Below are 21,791 nucleotides of genomic sequence, written 5' to 3'. Positions count from 1 at the left end.
CGCGGCCGTGTTTTGGGTTCGAACGCGTTTTGGCAAAACCTCACCGAATTATTTTTGTCGGATTCGGGTGTGTTTTGGATTCGGGTGTTTTTTTCCAAAAACACTAAAAAACAGCTTAAATCATAGAATTTGGGGGTCATTTTGATCCCAAAGTATTATTAACCTCAAAAACCATAATTTACACTCATTTTCAGTCTATTCTGAATACCTCACACCTCACAATATTATTTTTAGTCCTAAAATTTGCACCGAGGTCGCTGTGTGAGTAAGATAAGCGACCCTAGTGGCCGACACAAACACCGGGCCCATCTAGGAGTGGCACTGCAGTGTCACGCAGGATGTCCCTTCCAAAAAACCCTCCCCAAACAGCACATGACGCAAAGAAAAAAAGAGGCGCAATGAGGTAGCTGTGTGAGTAAGATTAGCGACCCTAGTGGCCGACACAAACACCGGGCCCATCTAGGAGTGGCACTGCAGTGTCACGCAGGATGGCCCTTCCAAAAAACCCTCCCCAAACAGCACATGACGCAAAGAAAAAAAGAGGCGCAATGAGGTAGCTGTGTGAGTAAGATTAGCGACCCTAGTGGCCGACACAAACACCGGGCCCATCTAGGAGTGGCACTGCAGTGTCACGCAGGATGGCCCTTCCAAAAAACCCTCCCCAAACAGCACATGACGCAAAGAAAAAAAGAGGCGCAATGAGGTAGCTGTGTGAGTAAGATTAGCGACCCTAGTGGCCGACACAAACACCGGGCCCATCTAGGAGTGGCACTGCAGTGTCACGCAGGATGTCCCTTCCAAAAAACCCTCCCCAAACAGCACATGACGCAAAGAAAAAAAGAGGCGCAATGAGGTAGCTGACTGTGTGAGTAAGATTAGCGACCCTAGTGGCCGACACAAACACCGGGCCCATCTAGGAGTGGCACTGCAGTGTCACGCAGGATGTCCCTTCCAAAAAACCCTCCCCAATCAGCACATGATGCAAAGAAAAAGAAAAGAAAAAAGAGGTGCAAGATGGAATTGTCCTTGGGCCCTCCCACCCACCCTTATGTTGTATAAACAAAACAGGACATGCACACTTTAACCAACCCATCATTTCAGTGACAGGGTCTGCCACACGACTGTGACTGATATGACGGGTTGGTTTGGACCCCCCCCAAAAAAGAAGCAATTAATCTCTCCTTGCACAAACTGGCTCTACAGAGGCAAGATGTCCACCTCATCTTCACCCTCCGATATATCACCGTGTACATCCCCCTCCTCACAGATTATCAATTCGTCCCCACTGGAATCCACCATCTCAGCTCCCTGTGTACTTTGTGGAGGCAATTGCTGCTGGTCAATGTCTCCGCGGAGGAATTGATTATAATTCATTTTAATGAACATCATCTTCTCCACATTTTCTGGATGTAACCTCGTACGCCGATTGCTGACAAGGTGAGCGGCGGCACTAAACACTCTTTCGGAGTACACACTTGTGGGAGGGCAACTTAGGTAGAATAAAGCCGTGAACTACCGCACTGTACTGTGTCTGCTGCTAATATATAGACTGGTTGATAAAGAGATAGTATACTCGTAACTAGTATGTATGTATAAAGAAAGAAAAAAAAACCACGGTTAGGTCACTGGTATATACAATTATGGACGGGCTGCCGAGTGCCGACACAGAGGTAGCCACAGCCGTGAACTACCGCACTGTACTGTGTCTGCTGCTAATATATAGACTGGTTGATAAAGAGATAGTATACTCGTAACTAGTATGTATGTATAAAGAAAGAAAAAAAAACCACGGTTAGGTCACTGGTATATACAATTATGGACGGGCTGCCGAGTGCCGACACAGAGGTAGCCACAGCCGTGAACTACCGCACTGTACTGTGTCTGCTGCTAATATATAGACTGGTTGATAAAGAGATAGTATACTCGTAACTAGTATGTATGTATAAAGAAAGAAAAAAAAACCACGGTTAGGTCACTGGTATATACAATTATGGACGGGCTGCCGAGTGCCGACACAGAGGTAGCCACAGCCGTGAACTACCGCACTGTACTGTGTCTGCTGCTAATATATAGACTGGTTGATAAAGAGATAGTATACTCGTAACTAGTATGTATGTATGTATAAAGAAAGAAAAAAAAACCACGGTTAGGTCACTGGTATATACAATTATGGACGGGCTGCCGAGTGCCGACACAGAGGTAGCCACAGCCGTGAACTACCGCACTGTACTGTGTCTGCTGCTAATATATAGACTGGTTGATAAAGAGATAGTATACTCGTAACTAGTATGTATGTATAAAGAAAGAAAAAAAAACCACGGTTAGGTCACTGGTATATACAATTATGGACGGGCTGCCGAGTGCCGACACAGAGGTAGCCACAGCCGTGAACTACCGCACTGTACTGTGTCTGCTGCTAATATATAGACTGGTTGATAAAGAGATAGTATACTCGTAACTAGTATGTATGTATAAAGAAAGAAAAAAAAACCACGGTTAGGTCACTGGTATATACAATTATGGACGGGCTGCCGAGTGCCGACACAGAGGTAGCCACAGCCGTGAACTACCGCACTGTACTGTGTCTGCTGCTAATATAGACTGGTTGATAAAGAGATAGTATACTACTAATATTATATACTGGTGGTCAGGTCACTGGTCACTAGTCACACTGGCAGTGGCACTCCTGCAGCAAAAGTGTGCACTGTTTAATTTTAATATAATATTATGTACTCCTGGCTCCTGCTATAACCTATAACTGGCACTGCAGTAGTGCTCCCCAGTCTCCCCCACAATTATAAGCTGTGTGAGCTGAGCAGTCAGACAGATATATAATATATATAGATGATGCAGCACACTGGCCTGAGCCTGAGCAGTGCACACAGATATGGTATGTATGTGACTGAGTCACTGTGTGCTGTGTATCGCTTTTTTCAGGCAGAGAACGGATTATAAATAAAAGTGGTGGTCACTGGTCACTATCAGCAAAACTCTGCACTGTACACTACTGAGTACTCCTAATGCTCCCCAAAATTAGTAAATCAAGTGTCTAAACGGAGAGGACGCCAGCCACGTCCTCTCCCTATCAATCTCAATGCACGTGTGAAAATGGCGGCGACGCGCGGCTCCTTATATAGAATCCGAGTCTCGCGATAGAATCCGAGCCTCGCGAGAATCCGACAGCGTCATGATGACGTTCGGGCGCGCTCGGGTTAACCGAGCAAGGCGGGAAGATCCGAGTCGCTCGGACTCGTGAAAAAAAACATGAAGTTCTGGCGGGTTCGGATTCAGAGAAACCGAACCCGCTCATCTCTAATAAATACTAGAGATGTGCACTTGAAATTTTTCGGGTTTTGTGTTTTGGTTTTGGGTTCGGTTCCGCGGCCGTGTTTTGGGTTCGACCGCGTTTTGGCAAAACCTCACCGAATTTTCTCTAACGTCCTAAGTGGATGCTGGGGACTCCGTCAGGACCATGGGGAATAGCAGCTCCGCAGGAGACAGGGCACAAAAATAAAGCTTTAGGATTAGGTGGTGTGTACTGGCTCCTCCCCCTATGACCCTCCTCCAAGCCTCAGTTAGGTTTTTGTGCCCGTCCAAACAGGGTGCAATCTAGGTGGCTCTCCTAAAGAGCTGCTTAGAAAAAGTTTTTAGGTTTTTTATTTTCAGTGAGTCCTGCTGGCAACAGGCTCACTGCATCGAGGGACTTAGGGGAGAGAATTTCAACTCACTTGCGTGCAGGATGGATTGGATTCTTAGGCTACTGGACACCATTAGCTCCAGAGGGAGTCGGAACACAGGTCTCACCCTGGGGTTCGTCCCGGAGCCGCGCCGCCGACCCCCCTTACAGATGCTGAAGATTGAAGGTCCGGAAACAAGCGGCAGAAGGCTCTTCAGTCTTCATGAAGGTAGCGCACAGCACTGCAGCTGTGCGCCATTGTTGTCACACACTTCACACCAAGCGGTCACGGAGGGTGCAGGGCGCTGCTGGGGGCGCCCTGGGCAGCAATATTTAATACCTTTATGGCAAAAGAATACATCACATATAGCCATTGAGGCTATATGTATGTATTTAACCCATGCCAGATATCTAAAACTCCGGGAGAAAAGCCCGCCGAAATAGGGGGCGGGGCTTATTCTCCTCAGCACACAGCGCCATTTTCCTGCTCAGCTCCGCTGTGAGGAAGGCTCCCAGGACTCTCCCCTGCACTGCACTACAGAAACAGGGTAAAACAGAGAGGGGGGGCATTTTTTGGCGATATTTTGATATATTTAAGCTGCTATAAGGAACAACACTTATATAAGGTTGTTCCCATATATATTATGGCGCTTGGGTGTGTGCTGGCAAACTCTCCCTCTGTCTCCCCAAAGGGCTAGTGGGGTCCTGTCTTCGATAAGAGCATTCCCTGTGTGTCTGCTGTGTGTCGGTACGTGTGTGTCGACATGTATGAGGACGATGTTGGTGTGGAGGCAGAGCAATTGCCGATAATGGTGATGTCACCCCCCAGGGAGTCGACACCGGAATGGATGGCTTTGTTTATGGAATTACGTGATAATGTCAGCACATTACAAAAATCAGTTGACGACATGAGACGGCCGGCAAACCAGTTAGTACCTGCCCAGGCGTCTCAGACACCGTCAGGGGCTGTAAAGCGCCCTTTACCTCAGTCGGTCGACACAGACCCAGACACAGACACTGAATCTAGTGTCGACGGTGATGAAACAAACGTATTTTCAAGTAGGGCCACACGTTATATGATCACGGCAATGAAGGAGGCTTTGCATATCTCTGATACTGCAAGTACCACAAAAAGGGGTATTATGTGGGGGGTGAAAAAACTACCTGTAGTTTTTCCTGAATCAGAGGAATTAAATGATGTATGTGATGAAGCGTGGGTTAACCCAGATAGAAAAGTGCTAATTTCAAAAAAGTTATTAGCATTATACCCTTTCCCGCCAGAGGTTAGGGCGCGCTGGGAAACACCCCCTAGGGTGGATAAGGCGCTCACACGCTTATCAAAACAAGTGGCGTTACCGTCTCCTGATACGGCCGCCCTCAGGGATCCAGCTGATAGGAGACTGGAAACTACCCTAAAAAGTATATACACACATACTGGTGTTATACTGCGACCAGCCATCGCCTCAGCCTGGATGTGCAGTGCTGGGGTCATCTGGTTGGATTCCCTGACTGAAAATATTGATACCCTGGATAGGGACAGTATTTTATTGACTATAGAGCAATTAAAGGATGCTTTCCTTTATATGCGAGATGCTCAGAGAGATATTTGCACTCTGGCATCGAGAGTAAATGCGATGTCCATATCTGCCAGAAGGAGTTTATGGACGCGACAGTGGTCAGGTGATGCGGATTCCAAACGACATATGGAAGTATTGCCGTATAAAGGGGAGGAATTATTTGGCGTCGGTCTATCGGATCTGGTGGCCACGGCAACTGCCGGAAAATCCACCTTTTTACCTCAGACCCCCTCCCAACAGAAAAAGACACCGTCTTTTCAGCCGCAGTCCTTTCGGTCCTATAAGAACAAGCGGACAAAAGGACAGTCATATCTGCCTCGGGGCAGAGGAAGGGGTAAGAGAGGGCAGCAAGCAGCCCCTGCCCAGGAACAGAAGCCCTCTCAGTGTTCTGCAAAGCCCTCAGCATGACGCTGGGGCCTTACAAGCGGACTCAGGAGCGGTGGGTGGTCGACTCAAGAATTTCAGCGCACAGTGGGCTTGCTCACAGGTGGACCCCTGGATCCTGCAGGTAGTATCTCAGGGTTACAGGTTGGAATTCGAGAAGTCTCCCCCTCGCAGGTTCCTAAAGTCTGCTTTGCCAGCGTCTCCCTCAGACAGGGCGACGGTATTGGAAGCCATTCACAAGCTGTTTTCTCAGCAGGTGATAGTCAAGGTACCCCTCCTACAACAGGGAAAGGGGTATTACTCCACGCTATTTGTGGTACCGAAGCCGGACGGCTCGGTAAGACCTATTCTAAATCTGAAATCTTTGAACCTGTACATACAAAAATTCAAGTTCAAGATGGAGTCACTCAGAGCAGTGATAGCGAATCTGGAAGAAGGGGACTTTATGGTGTCCCTGGACATAAAGGATGCTTACCTGCATGTCCTAATTTGCCCTTCACATCAAGGGTACCTCAGGTTCGTGGTGCAAAACTGTCATTATCAGTTTCAGACGCTGCCGTTTGGATTGTCCACGGCACCTCGGGTCTTTACCAAGGTAATGGCCGAAATGATGATTCTTCTGCGAAGAAGAGGCGTATTAATTATCCCTTACTTGGACGATCTCCTGATAAGGGCAAGGTCCAGAGAACAGCTGGAGGACGGAGTAGCACTAACCCGACTAGTGCTGCAACAACACGGGTGGATTCTGAATTTTCCAAAATCTCAGTTGACCCCGACGACACGTCTGCTGTTCCTGGGAATGATTCTGGACACGGTTCAGAAAAAGGTGTTTCTTCCGGAGGAGAAAGCCAGGGAGTTATCTGAACTTGTCAGGAACCTCCTAAAACCAGGGAAAGTGTCTGTGCATCAATGCACAAGAGTCCTGGGAAAGATGGTGGCTTCTTACGAAGCGATTCCATTCGGCAGATTCCACGCACGAACTTTTCAGTGGGATCTGCTGGACAAATGGTCCGGATCACATCTGCAGATGCATCAGCGGATAACCTTATCGCCACGGACAAGGGTGTCTCTTCTGTGGTGGTTGCAGAGTGCTCATCTGTTAGAGGGCCGCAGATTCGGCATACAGGACTGGGTCCTGGTGACCACGGATGCCAGTCTGAGAGGCTGGGGAGCGGTCACACAGGGAAGAAACTTCCAGGGAGTATGGTCAAGCCTGGAGATGTCTCTTCACATAAATATACTGGAGCTAAGAGCGATTTACAATGCTCTAAGTCTGGCAAAACCCCTGCTTCAGGGTCAGCCGGTGTTGATCCAGTAGGACAACATCACGGCAGTCGCCCACGTAAACAGGCAGGGCGGCACAAGAAGCAGGACAGCAATGGCAGAAGCTGCAAGGATTCTTCGCTGGGCGGAAGATCATGTGATAGCACTGTCAGCAGTATTCATTCTGGGAGTGGACAACTGGGAAGCAGACTTCCTCAGCAGACACGATCTACACCCGGGAGAGTGGGGACTTCATCCAGAAGTCTTCCACATGATTGTGAACCGTTGGGAAAAACCAATGGTGGATATGATGGCGTCCCTCCTCAACAAAAAACTGGACAGGTATTGCGCCAGGTCAAGAGACCCTCAGGCAATAGCTGTGGACGCTCTGGTAACACCGTGGGTGTTCCAGTCAGTGTATGTGTTCCCTCCTCTGCCTCTCATACCAAAAGTACTGAGAATTATACGGCAAAAGGGAGTAAGAACGATACTAGTGGCTCCGGATTGGCCAAGAAGAACTTGGTACCCGGAACTTCAAGAGATGCTCACGGAGGATCCGTGGCCTCTACCTCTAAGACGGGACCTGCTTCAGCAGGGACCGTGTCTATTCCAAGACTTACCGCGGCTGCGTTTGACGGCATGGCGGTTGAACGCCGAATTCTAAGGGAAAAAGGCATTCCGGAAGAGGTCATTCCTACACTGGTAAAAGCCAGGAAGGAGGTGACTGCACAACATTATCACCGCATTTGGAGGAAATATGTTGCGTGGTGTGAGGCCAGGAAGGCCCCCACGGAGGAATTTCAACTGGGTCGATTCCTACATTTCCTGCAAACAGGATTGTCTATGGGCCTCAAATTGGGGTCCATTAAGGTTCAAATTTCGGCCCTGTCGATTTTCTTCCAGAAAGAATTGGCTTCAGTTCCTGAAGTCCAGACTTTTGTAAAAGGAGTACTACATATACAGCCCCCGGTTGTGCCCCCAGTGGCACCGTGGGATCTTAATGTAGTCTTGGATTTTCTCAAATCCCATTGGTTTGAGCCGCTCAAATCGGTGGAGTAGAAGTATCTTACATGGAAAGTAACCATGCTACTGGCCCTGGCTTCAGCCAGGAGAGTATCAGAATTGGCGGCTTTATCATATAAGAGCCCATATCTGATTTTCCATACGGACAGGGCAGAACTGCGGACGCGTCCTCATTTTCTGCCTAAGGTGGTGTCAGCGTTTCACCTGAACCAGCCTATTGTGGTGCCTGCGGCTACTAACGATTTGGAGGATTCCAAGTTGTTGGACGTGGTCCGGGCATTGAAAATATATATTTCAAGAACGGCGGGAGTCAGAAAGTCTGACTCACTGTTTATATTGTATGCACCCAACAAGATGGGTGCTCCTGCTTCTAAGCAGACGATTGCTCGTTGGATTTGTAGCACAATTCAACTTGCACATTCTGTGGCAGGCTTGCCACAACCTAAATCTGTCAAGGCCCATTCCACAAGGAAAGTGGGCTCATCCTGGGCGGCTGCCCGGGGGGTCTCGGCATTACAACTCTGCCGAGCTGCTACTTGGTCAGGGGCAAACACGTTTGCAAAATTCTACAAATTTGATACCCTGGCTGAGGAGGACCTTGAGTTCTCTCATTCGGTGCTGCAGAGTCATCCGCACTCTACCGCCCGTTTGGGAGCTTTGGTATAATCCCCATGGTCCTGACGGAGTCCCCAGCATCCACTTAGGACGTTAGAGAAAATAAGAATTTACTTACCGATAATTCTATTTCTCGTAGTCCGTAGTGGATGCTGGGCGCCCATCCCAAGTGCGGATTGTCTGCAATACTTGTACATAGTTATTGTTACAAACAAATTCGGGTTGTTATTGTTGTGAGCCGTCTGATCAGAGGCTCCTACATTTGTCATACTGTTAACTGGGTTCAGATCACAAGTTATACGGTGTGATTGGTGTGGCTGGTATGAGTCTTACCCGGGATTCAATATCCTTCCTTATTGTGTACGCTCGTCCGGGCACAGTATCCTAACTGAGGCTTGGAGGAGGGTCATAGGGGGAGGAGCCAGTACACACCACCTAATCCTAAAGCTTTATTTTTGTGCCCTGTCTCCTGCGGAGCCGCTATTCCCCATGGTCCTGACGGAGTCCCCAGCATCCACTACGGACTACGAGAAATAGAATTATCGTTAAGTAAATTATTATTTTTTTTGTCGGATTCGGGTGTGTTTTGGATTTGGGTGTTTTTTTCAAAAAACACTAAAAAAACAGCTTAAATCATAGAATTTGGGGGTCATTTTGATCCCAAAGTATTATTAACCTCAAAAACCATAATTTCCACTCATTTTCAGTCTATTCTGAACACCTCACACCTCACAATATTATTTTTAGTCCTAAAATTTGCACCGAGGTCGCTGGATGACTAAGCTAAGCGACCCTAGTGGCCGACACAAACACCTGGCCCATCTAGGAGTGGCACTGCAGTGTCACGCAGGATGGCCCTTCCAAAAAACACTCCCCAAACAGCACATGACGCAAAGAAGAAAAAAAGAGGCGCAATGAGGTAGCTGTGTGAGTAAGATAAGCGACCTCACCCTAGTGGCCGACACAAACACCTGGCCCATCTAGGAGTGGCACTGCAGTGTCACGCAGGATGGCCCTTCCAAAAAACACTCCCCAAACAGCACATGACGCAAAGAAAAATGAAAGAAAAAAGAGGTGCAAGATGGAATTGTCCTTGGGCCCTCCCACCCACCCTTATGTTGTATAAACAGGACATGCACACTTTAACCAGCCCATCATTTCAGTGACAGGGTCTGCCATACGACTGTGACTGAAATGACGGGTTGGTTTGGACCCCCACCGAAAAAGAAGCAATTAATCTCTCCTTGCACAAACTGGCTCTACAGAAGCAAGATGTCCACCTCATCATCATCCTCCGATATATCACCGTGTACATCCCGCTCCTCACAGATTATCAATTCGTCCCCACTGGAATCCACCATCTCAGCTCCCTGTGTACTTTGTGGAGGCAATTGCTGCTGGTCAATGGCCCTCATTCCGAGTTGATCGCTCACAAGGCGAATTTAGCAGAGTTGCTCACGCTAAGCCTACGCCTACTGGGAGTGTATCTTAGCTTCTTAAAATTGCGAACGATGTATTCGCAATATTGCGATTACAAACTACTTAGCAGTTTCAGAGTAGCTTCTGACTTACTCGGCATCTGCGATCAGTTCAGTGCTTGTCGTTCCTGGTTTGACGTCATAAACACACCCAGCGTTCGCCCAGACACTCCCCCGTTTCTCCAGCTACTCCTGCGTTTTTTCCGGAAACGGTAGCGTTTTTATCCACACGCCCATAAAACGCAGTGTTTCCGCCCAGTAACACCCATTTCCTGTCAATCACACTACGATCGCCGGAGCGAAGAAAAAGCCGTGAGTAAAAAAACTATCTTCATAGCAAAATTACTTGGCGCAGTCGCAGTGCGAACATTGCGCATGCGCACTAAGCTGAAAAACGCTGCGATGCGAAGAAAATTACCGAGCGAACGACTCGGAATGAGGGCCAATGTCTCCACGGAGGAATTGATTATAATTCATTTTAATGAACATCATCTTCTCCACATTTTCTGGAAGTAACCTCGTACGCCGACTGCTGACAAGGTGAGCGGCGGCACTAAACACTCTTTCGGAGTACACACTTGTGGGAGGGCAACTTAGGTAGAATAAAGCCAGTTTGTGCAAGGGCCTCCAAATTGCCTCTTTTTCCTGCCAGTATAAGTACGGACTGTCTGACGTGCCTACTTGGATGCGGTCACTCATATAATCCTCCACCATTCTTTCAATGGGGAGAGAATCATATGCAGTGACAGTAGACGACATGTCCGTAATCGTTGTCAGGTCCTTCAGTCCGGACCAGATGTCAGCATCAGCAGTCGCTCCAGACTGCCCTGCATCACCGCCAGCGGGTGGGCTCGGAATTCTGAGCCTTTTCCTCGCACCCCCAGTTGCGGGAGAATGTGAAGGAGGAGATGTTGACAGGTCGCGTTCCGCTTGACTTGACAATTTTGTCACCAGCAGGTCTTTGAACCCCAGCAGACTTGTGTCTGCCGGAAAGAGAGATCCAAGGTAGGTTTTAAATCTAGGATCGAGTACGGTGGCCAAAATGTAGTGCTCTGATTTCAACAGATTGACCACCCGTGAATCCTTGTTAAGCGAATTAAGGGCTCCATCCACAAGTCCCACATGCCTAGCGGAATCGCTCCCTTTTAGCTCCTCCTTCAATGCCTCCAGCTTCTTCTGCAAAAGCCTGATGAGGGGAATGACCTGACTCAGGCTGGCAGTGTCTGAACTGACTTCACGTGTGGCAAGTTCAAAAGGTTGCAGAACCTTGCACAACGTTGAAATCATTCTCCACTGCGCTTGAGACAGGTACATTCCACCTCCTATATCGTGCTCAATTGTATAGGCTTGAATGGCCTTTTGCTGCTCCTCCAACCTCTGAAGCATATATAGGGTTGAATTCCACCTCGTTACCACTTCTTGCTTCAGATGATGGCAGGGCAGGTTCAGGCGTTTTTGGTGGTGCTCCAGTCTTCTGTACGTGGTGCCTGTACGCCGAAAGTGTCCCGCAATTCTTCTGGCCACCGACAGCATCTCTTGCACGCCCCTGTCGTTTTTTAAAAAATTCTGCACCACCAAATTCAAGGTATGTGCAAAACATGGGACGTGCTGGAATTTGCCCATATTTAATGCACACACAATATTGCTGGCGTTGTCCGATGCCACAAATCCACAGGAGAGTCCAATTGGGGTAAGCCATTCCGCGATGATCTTCCTCAGTTGCCGTAAGAGGTTTTCAGCTGTGTGCGTATTCTGGAAACCGGTGATACAAAGCGTAGCCTGCCTAGGAACGAGTTGGCGTTTGCGAGATGCTGCTACTGGTGCCGCCGCTGCTGTTCTTGCGGCGGGAGTCCATACATCTACCCAGTGGGCTGTCACAGTCATATAGTCCTGACCCTGCCCTGCTCCACTTGTCCACATGTCCGTGGTTAAGTGGACATTGGGTACAACTGCATTTTTTAGGACACTGGTGAGTCTTTTTCTGACGTCCGTGTACATTCTCGGTATCGCCTGCCTAGAGAAGTGGAACCTAGATGGTATTTGGTAACGGGGGCACACTACCTCAAGAAATTGTCTAGTTCCCTGTGAACTAACGGCGGATACCGGACGCACGTCTAACACCAACATAGTTGTCAAGGCCTCAGTTATCCGCTTTGCAACAGGATGACTGCTGTGATATTTCATCTTCCTCGCAAAGGACTGTTGGACAGTCAATTGCTTGGTGGAAGTAGTAAAAGTGGGCTTACGACTTCCCCTCTGGGATGACCATCGACTCCCAGCAGCAACAACAGCAGCGCCAGCAGCAGTAGGCGTTACACGCAAGGATGCATCGGAGGAATCCCAGGCAGGAGAGGACTCGTCAGAATTGCCAGTGACATGGCCTGCAGGACTATTGGCATTCCTGGGGAAGGAGGAAATTGACACTGAGGGAGTTGGTGGGGTGGTTTGCGTGAGCTTGGTTACAAGAGGAAGGGATTTACTGGTCAGTGGACTGCTTCCGCTGTCGCCCAAAGTTTTTGAACTTGTCACTGACTTATTATGAATGCGCTGCAGGTGACGTATAAGGGAGGATGTTCCGAGGTGGTTAACGTCCTTACCCCTACTTATTACAGCTTGACAAAGGCAACACACGGCTTGACAAATGTTGTCCGCATTTCTGGTGAAATACTTCCACACCGAAGAGCTGATTTTTTGGGTATTTTCACCAGGCATGTCAACGGCCCTATTCCTCCCACGGACAACAGGTGTCTCCCCGGGTGCCTGACTTAAACAAACCACCTCACCATCAGAATCCTCCTTGTCAATTTCCTCCCCAGCGCCAGCAACACCCATATCCTCCTCATCCTGGTGTACTTCAACACTGACATCTTCAATCTGACTATCAGGAGCTGGACTGCGGGTGCTCCTTCCAGTACTTGCAGGGGGCGTGCAAATGGTGGAAGGCGCATGCTCTTCACGTCCAGTGTTGGGAAGGTCAGGCATCGCAACCGACACAATTGGACTCTCCTTGTGGATTTGGGATTTCGAAGAACGCACAGTTCTTTGCGGTGCTTTTGCCAGCTTGAGTCTTTTCATTTTTCTAGCGAGAGGCTGAGTGCTTCCATCCTCATGTGAAGCTGAACCACTAGCCATGAACATAGGCCAGGGCCTCAGCCGTTCCTTGCCACTCTGTGTGGTAAATGGCATATTGGCAAGTTTACGCTTCTCCTCCGACAATTTTATTTTAGATTTTGGAGTCTTTTTTTTACTGATATTTGGTGTTTTGGATTTTACATGCTCTGTACTATGACATTGGGCATCGGCCTTGGCAGACGACGTTGCTGGCATTTCATCGTCTCGGCCATGACTAGTGGCAGCAGCTTCAGCACGAGGTGGAAGTGGATCTTGATCTTTCCCTAATTTTGGAACCTCAACATTTTTGTTCTCCATATTTTAATAGGCACAACTAAAAGGCACCTCAGGTAAACAATGGAGATGGATGGATACTAGTATACTTATGGATGGACCAGCGACTGCCGACACAGAGGTAGCTACAGCCGTGGACTACCGTACTGTCTCTGCTGCTAATATAGACTGGATGATAATGAGATGAAATTAATATATATATATATATATAATATCACTAGTACTGCAGCCGGACAGGTATATATATTTATTATGTAATGACTGATGACGGACCTGCTGGACACTGTCAGCTCAGCAGCACCGCAGACTGCTACAGTAAGCTACTATAGTAGTATGTATCAAGAAGAAAGAGAAAAAAAAACCACGGGTAGGTGGTATACAATTATGGATGGACCAGCGACTGCCGACACAGAGGTAGCTACAGCCGTGGACTACCGTACTGTGTCTGCTGCTAATATAGACTGGATGATAATGAGATGAAATTAATATATATATATATATATAATATCACTAGTACTGCAGCCGGACAGGTATATATATTTATTATGTAATGACTGATGACGGACCTGCTGGACACTGTCAGCTCAGCAGCACCGCAGACTGCTACAGTAAGCTACTATAGTAGTATGTATCAAGAAGAAAGAGAAAAAAAAACCCACGGGTAGGTGGTATACAATTATGGATGGACCATCGACTGCCGACACAGAGGTAGCTACAGCCGTGGACTACCGTACTGTGTCTGCTGCTAATATAGACTGGATGATAATGAGATGAAATTAATATATATATATATATATATAATATCACTAGTACTGCAGCCGGACAGGTATATATATTTATTATGTAATGACTGATGACGGACCTGCTGGACACTGTCAGCTCAGCAGCACCGCAGACTGCTACAGTAAGCTACTATAGTAGTATGTATCAAGAAGAAAGAGAAAAAAAAAACCACGGGTAGGTGGTATACAATTATGGATGGACCAGCGACTGCCGACACAGAGGTAGCTACAGCCGTGGACTACCGTACTGTGTCTGCTGCTAATATAGACTGGATGATAATGAGATGAAATTAATATATATATATATATATATATATATATAATATCACTAGTACTGCAGCCGGACAGGTATATATATTTATTATGTAATGACTGATGACGGACCTGCTGGACACTGTCAGCTCAGCAGCACTGCAGACTGCTACAGTAAGCTACTATAGTAGTATGTATCAAGAAGAAAGAGAAAAAAAAAAACCACGGGTAGGTGGTATACAATTATGGATGGACCAGCGACTGCCGACACAGAGGTAGCTACAGCCGTGGACTACCGTACTGTGTCTGCTGCTAATATAGACTGGATGATAATGAGATGAAATTAATATATATATATATATATATATATATATATATAATATCACTAGTACTGCAGCCGGACAGGTATATATATTTATTATGTAATGACTGATGACGGACCTGCTGGACACTGTCAGCTCAGCAGCACCGCAGACTGCTACAGTAAGCTACTATAGTAGTATGTATCAAGAAGAAAGAAAAGAAAAAAAAAACACGGGTAGGTGCGGTATACATATACAATTATATATATATTATATACAATTTTATATATATATATATATATATATATATATATATATATTAAACTGGTGGTGATTAATTAAACTGGTGGTCAGGTCACTGGTCACACTATCTGCAACTTGCAAGTAGTACTCCTAAGCAGACAATCACAATATATACTGGTGGTCAGTGTGGTCACAATGGCAGTGTGGCACTCTGGCAGCAGAGTGCCAGCAAAAGTGTGCACTGTACGTTAAAATATGTACTCCTGCTCTCAGACTCTAACTGCTCCCCACTGTCTCCCCCACAAGTCAGATATACAGTCACACTATCACTTCAGCAAGTAGTAGTACTCCTCCTAATGCTCCCCAAAATTACTAAAGTAAAATAATACTGTGTCTCTCTCTACTCTAGTCTCACTCTCTATAAACGGAGAGGACGCCAGCCACGTCCTCTCCCTATCAATCTCAATGCACGTGTGAAAATGGCGGCGACGCGCGGCTCCTTATATAGAATCCGAGTCTCGCGATAGAATCCGAGCCTCGCGAGAATCCGACAGCGGGATGATGACGTTCGGGCGCGCTCGGGTTAACCGAGCAAGGCGGGAAGATCCGAGTCGCTCGGACCCGTGTAAAAAAAACCTGAAGTTCGGGCGGGTTCGGTTTCCGAGGAACCGAACCCGCTCATCTCTAATAAATACATGGAGTTTAACTATTGTATTATTTTACAGGTGTGCACCCCAGACCTGGAGGTCATCTCTGCCTCTCGTGAGGACTCAGAAGTTGCGGAAACTTCAGTGGAGACCACACCCATGCCCCCCCCCAACAGGAAGCATCTGAGCCGCTCCAAAAAATCAAGCGCTGACCCTCCTTAGCAGTTTTTTCAGCATGCCTAGGCCTGATTATTTTGACATTTTCAGAAATATGTTGGGAACAAAATGCGGCGCATGAGTGAATCCCAACAGAAACATTGTAAGCATCTGATACATGATACATGATACTATGATACATGGGATCTCTGAAGATTTGGATGATTCCACTATTGTAATAAAATCACATACTAGACACCTTGCGCAGACATCAAACAGCCACCTCTCCGCAACGGGTGTCCCTCTGCCACCCAGGGCTGCCACCAGAAATTGTGCGGTCCGGGACTGACAAAATAGGCAGCCATCCCCCCAGTGCCAGATACACTCCGACGCATGCGCAGCGGGTACCCGTTCGATTGGCTGCGATAAAAAGCAGCGAGCGAACGGGTCAGAATGACCCCCATAGTACCATAAGTTTGGTTTATGACCTTCATTGAAACCGTCTAGAGACGTTGTGACTCTTTATATTTTTTTGTGTTCTTGAATGAATATGGGGGGTAATTCTGAGTTGATCGCAGCTTCAAGTTTGTTAGTAATTGGGCAAAACCATGTGCACTGCAGGGGGGCAGATATAACATGTGCAGAGAGAGTTAGATTTGGGTGGGGTGTGTTCAATCTGCAATCTAAATTGCAGTGTAAAAATAAAGCAGCCAGTATTTACCCTGCACAGAAACAAAATAACCCACCCAAATCTAACTCTCTCTGCACATATTATATCTGCCCCCCCCCCCCCCCCCTGCAGTGCACATGGTTTTGCCCAACTGCTAAAAAATTTCCTGCTGCAATCAACTTGGAATTACCCCCATGGTTCTTAGATTCAGTTTCTTCTTCTTGACCTTAGCTATGTCTGTATCACTGTTTAACCCTTTATTGTACCTGCCCACTTGTTGAAATGCATGTTTTTTACACTTTGTTCCAATAGGTTTTGCGAGTCTATAGGAACTCGGCCTGATATTTATCAATGAATCCACTCCAAATGGATTTAATAAAACATTTTGATTAAAAAAAACTTTGTGTTTTTCATTGCACAGTGGGCAGCACCACATATTGGTGGGTGGCAGTGATGGGTGAAAGGCGGCAGTATAAGGGCATACAGTAGTTGGCAGCTCGATCTCATCCTCTTCCTATGCACTATTTGGTCATTCTGCTGCTGGGGACATTTCAAGGGAAATCTTTATCTTTATTGAGGCAAAATCTACTCGTGTGTATGCCCATTTATTCAGGTTTGTTAGCAAACCAAAACGCACACTAATGGGCAAAACCATGTTGCACTGCAGGGGGGAGGGGCAGATATAACATGTGCAGAGAGAGTTAGATTTGGGTGGTGTGTGTTCAAACTGAAACTGAAATCTAAATTGCAGTGTAAAAATAAAGTAGCCAGTATTTACCCTGCACAGAAACAAAATAACCCACCCAAATCTAACTCCCTCTGCACGTTATATCTGCCCCACCTGCAGTGCAACATGGTTTTGCCCGTTAGTGTAGTTTTTTTGGTTTGCTGACATACCTGAATAACCCCCTGTGGTTCAATAACTTCTTCCTAACAACACTGTAACATTTTGGTTTGTAGCATTTACATTTTTGTATAACCAAATACTAAAGCAGTGCTTAGTATCAGTGGTGCCGAGAGATGGTGGGAGAGGGTACAAATTACCTGGGCCCAGGTCTGATAGAGGGGCCCAGTGGGGGCCTAGGTCTACGCCTCCTTTGATTAGGCCATACCCCCTGAAAAGTACGGGGGCCCAGCCAGGCTCTCTACTGCCCTGGCTGGGAGGCATACCATGCTCCTGTGAGTGGGTACTTCTGATGTGCTAGACACCACCCCAAAGAGGAGTGACCATGCCCTCAGCATGCTGTGGTCACACCCCCTCCAGTGGGGGCTGGTGGGCCCAGGAAGTTATTGTACCGGGGCCCAGGATTTCTCTTAGCAGCCCTGCTTAGTATACCTATGCTACATGCAGGTTCATTGCACATCCTGACACTGCTCAAAATGGCCCTCTGCTGGAGAAATCCCACAGCTTCCCTCTCTGTCTGGAGCAAATCCCAAATGTTGATAATCCCTTACGTCTAACAGCAACCACAGAGCAAAAAGGAGCTACAGGAAAGCAACAGAGATCATCAAAACCTTCTATTGGATGAGGTGTGTCATCGTTACAAACCACTTAACCTTAACTCTAAAGTAAATAAAGACTCTGAGACGTAGATTTTGGCAGATTGTTATCAATTTATTGAATGCAATATGATTATCATGTAAGGATATATAGTGGCAAAGAAGACCCACTTCTACACCAAACCCAGCCAAATCTCATCCTAAACCTCTGTTCCACGCTCTCTATGTACCCCATCTGTCTCACCCCTGTCTGTCTACCCCTCCCCGTTAGAATGTAAGCTCTCACGAGCAGGGCCCTCTTCCCTCATGTGCTTACCCTTTTCTTACTTTAATAATCTTCAACTGCACCAAATCCAGCAGTCTTCTGCCACCTGATACTTATTCCAGTGTCATCTGCTGATGTAGCTATGTTTATTTACCCTGTACTTGTCCTATATTGTCGTCAACTGTAAGTTGCTGTTTTCTTGTTTGATTATTTGTTTATGTACTCTGTAATTGGGCGCTGCGGAACCCTTGTGGCGCCATATAAATAAAGGATAATAATAATAATAAAAGAAAAGACTTACAAAAATCAGCCAGTCTGCAATACCCAAACACTACCAACAACAGACGTTGCAGGTGGTTACTGCCCAGAGTGCACAAACACAACTATAAAACCCCCATAAGCAGAAAAAGGTATCCACTCCCCTTCTACCTTGACTACCCACACATGTGGGTGATGATACTGCACCCCGGTAGGATGGTACAGCCAATTGGCAGTCAACACAGGCAGCACACCACAACTAAACAATTGCACCTGGACTGGTGGCCTGCCGTTCTTTCCCATCGCAACACAGCCAACATAAAAAAAAAAAAACCTTCAAAGAGAAGGAAAAGTGGGAAGTCTGGAAGAAAAGAGGGTTTGTCCTACATCACCAGCCCCTTAAATAAACAACCAACATAACAAAACTTGTGATCAGTACCCTCCATCCTAGAGATTTAAACCACCTCTTTTCTTATTCCAATCATTCGGCTTTTCTTATCTGCATTACAAAAGATCAATAACAGGTAGTCCAAGGGAGTCTTTTTTAACAACAAAGTACCAATTTTTTTCTGCTGTCTCCACAACTCCGCTCCACCCCTCTCTTTCTCTTCACCTCTTTTTCTCTCTCACACCCAATCTCTTTCTCCCAATGCTTTCTCCCCATGCATCTCACTCTATCACCCCCTTTACTTCTCCCTCCCCTCACTGTCTCTATCACTGCCCCCTCATTCTCTCCCATGGACACTTTGGAGGACATTTACTAAGCAGTGATAAAAGTGGAGAAGTGAGCCAGTGGAGAAGTTGCCCATGGCAACCAATCAGCATTGACGTAACATTTATAATTTGCATACTATAACAGTATACAGAGCAGCTGATTGGTTGACATGGGCAATTTCTCCACTGGCTCACTTCTCCACTTTTATCACTGCTTAGTACATGTCCCCCTTTATCCCCAACTCTCTCTCCATGACCGCTACTTTCATTCTCCTTCTCCCCACTGTCTTTATCTCCTGTGCATCTCTTATGCTGGATACACACTACCCGATGTGTGTACCCAGCGACATCGGCAACAATGGGGCCCGGGGGGAGGGGACCGAGTGGGGCACCATTGGCAAGTGCAACAGATCCAGATTACAGCAATTAAAAATAAAAAAAATCCAGATTCAAAACATGTTAGGGTGGTTTTGCCAAAGCTGGATCACAAAACCAATACACTGGGGTAAATTTACTAAGGTCCCGATTTTGACCGAGATGCCGTTTTTTCATCAAAGTGTCATCTCGGTAATTTACTAAACTCAAATCACGGCAGTGATGAGGGCATTCGTAATTTTTTGGAAGTCCAACAAAAAAAATACAAATGAATACACCATCGGTCAAAACGCGGCTGTTTAAGTATGAATCTCGGTAATTTACTAAGAAGTGCAAAGCAAAAAAAAAAAAAAACACTGCCGTGAAAAATTACAATTCGTAAAAAAGTGCTAAAAAAAAACAGACCTGCTTTTTTAATCCGTGATTGTATAGGCATGCAGGGATCCATGAGATCCGTGCATGTATATCAGTGGGAAGGGGTGGGAAAGTGGTTATTTTCTTTAAAAAAATTGCGTGGGGTCCCCCCTCCTAAGCATAACCAGCCTCGGGCTCTTTGAGCCGATCCTGGTTGCAGAAATATGGGGAAAAAATTGACAGGGGTTCCCCCATATTTAAGCAACCAGCATCGGGCTCTGCGCCTGGTCCTGGTTCCAAAAATACGGGGGACAAAAAGAGTAGGGGTCCCCCGTATTTTTAAAACCAGCACCGGGCTCCACTAGCTGGACAGATAATGCCACAGCCGGGGGTCACTTTTATATAGTGCCCTGCGGCCGTGGCATCAAAAATACAACTAGTCACCCCTGGCCGGGGTACCCTGGGGGAGTGGGGACCCCTTCAATCAAGGGGTCCCCCCCCCCAGCCACCCAAGGGCCAGGGGTGAAGCCCGAGGCTGCCCCCCCCCCATCCAATGGGCTGCGGATGGGGGGGCTGATAGCCTTTTGTGATAATGAAAAGATATTGTTTTTAGTAGCAGTACTACAAGGCCCAGCAAGCCTCCCCCGCATGCTGGTACTTGGAGAACCACAAGTACCAGCATGCGGCGGAAAAACGGGCCCGCTGGTACCTGTAGTACTACTACTAAAAAAATACCCAAAAAAAGACAAGACACACACACCGTGAAAGTAAAGATTTATTACATACATGCACACAAACATACATACATACTTACCTTATATTCACACGAGGGTCTGTCCTCTTCTCCAGTAGAATCCAAGGGGTACCTGTTGAATAAATTCTACTCACCAGATCCCGGGTCCCAGGGTCCTCGGGGCAACCATTTGTAATCCAGGTACTTGAATAAAATAACAAAACGGAAAGCCGAGCCACGAACTGAAAGGGGCCCCATGTTTTCACATGGGACTCCTTTCCCCGAATGCCAGAAACCCACTCTGACTGATGTCTAAGTGGGTTTCTTCAGCCAATCAGGGAGCGCTACGTTGTAGCACCCTCCTGATCGGCTGTGTGCTCCTGTACTGAGTGACAGGCGGCACACGGCAGTGTTACAATGTAGCGCCTATGCGCTCCATTGTAACCAATGGTGGGAACTTTCTGCTCAGCGGTGACGTCACTTTAGGTCAACCGCAGGGCAGAAAGTTCCCACCATTGGTTACAATGGAGCGCATAGGCGCTACATTGTAACACTGCCGCGTGCCGCCTGTCACTCAGTACAGGAGCACACAGCCGATCAGGAGGGTGCTACAACGTAGCGCTCCCTGATTGGCTGAAGAAACCCACTTAGACATCAGTCAGAGTGGGTTTCTGGCATTCGGGGAAAGGAGTCCCATGTGAAAACATGGGGCCCCTTTCAGTTCGTGGCTCGGCTTTCCGTTTTGTTATTTTATTCAAGTACCTGGATTACAAATGGTTGCCCCGAGGACCCTGGGACCCGGGATCTGGTGAGTAGAATTTATTCAACAGGTACCCCTTGGATTCTACTGGAGAAGAGGACAGACCCTTGTGTGAACATAAGGTAAGTATGTATGTATGTTTGTGTGCATGTATGTAATAAATCTTTACTTTCACGGTGTGTGTGTCTTGTCTTTTTTTGGGTATTTTTTTAGTAGTAGTACTACAGGTACCAGCGGGCCCGTTTTTCCGCCGCATGCTGGTACTTGTGGTTCTCCAAGTACCAGCATGCGGGGGAGGCTTGCTGGGCCTTGTAGTACTGCTACTAAAAACAATATCTTTTCATTATCACAAAAGGCTA

General features: G+C 47.1%; 1 long non-coding RNA gene across 1 annotated transcript in view; it reads left to right on the top strand.

Annotated features, from left to right (window-relative positions):
* Nucleotides 1-16,371, top strand: part of LOC134935673 (uncharacterized) — a 36,593-nt gene extending 20,222 nt beyond the window's left edge. Inside the window, exon 3 of the long non-coding RNA XR_010180332.1 lies at nucleotides 15,726-16,371. This is a non-coding gene — a long non-coding RNA (uncharacterized LOC134935673). The remainder of the gene's footprint in view (nucleotides 1-15,725) is intronic.
* The last annotated feature ends 5,420 nt before the right edge of the window (nucleotides 16,372-21,791 follow it).

The sequence above is a fragment of the Pseudophryne corroboree genome, chromosome 6 (genome assembly GCF_028390025.1).
Source record: "Pseudophryne corroboree isolate aPseCor3 chromosome 6, aPseCor3.hap2, whole genome shotgun sequence".
In the NCBI taxonomy this organism is placed as follows: domain Eukaryota; kingdom Metazoa; phylum Chordata; class Amphibia; order Anura; family Myobatrachidae; genus Pseudophryne; species Pseudophryne corroboree.
This window is presented reverse-complemented; position numbering and strand designations above follow the sequence as displayed.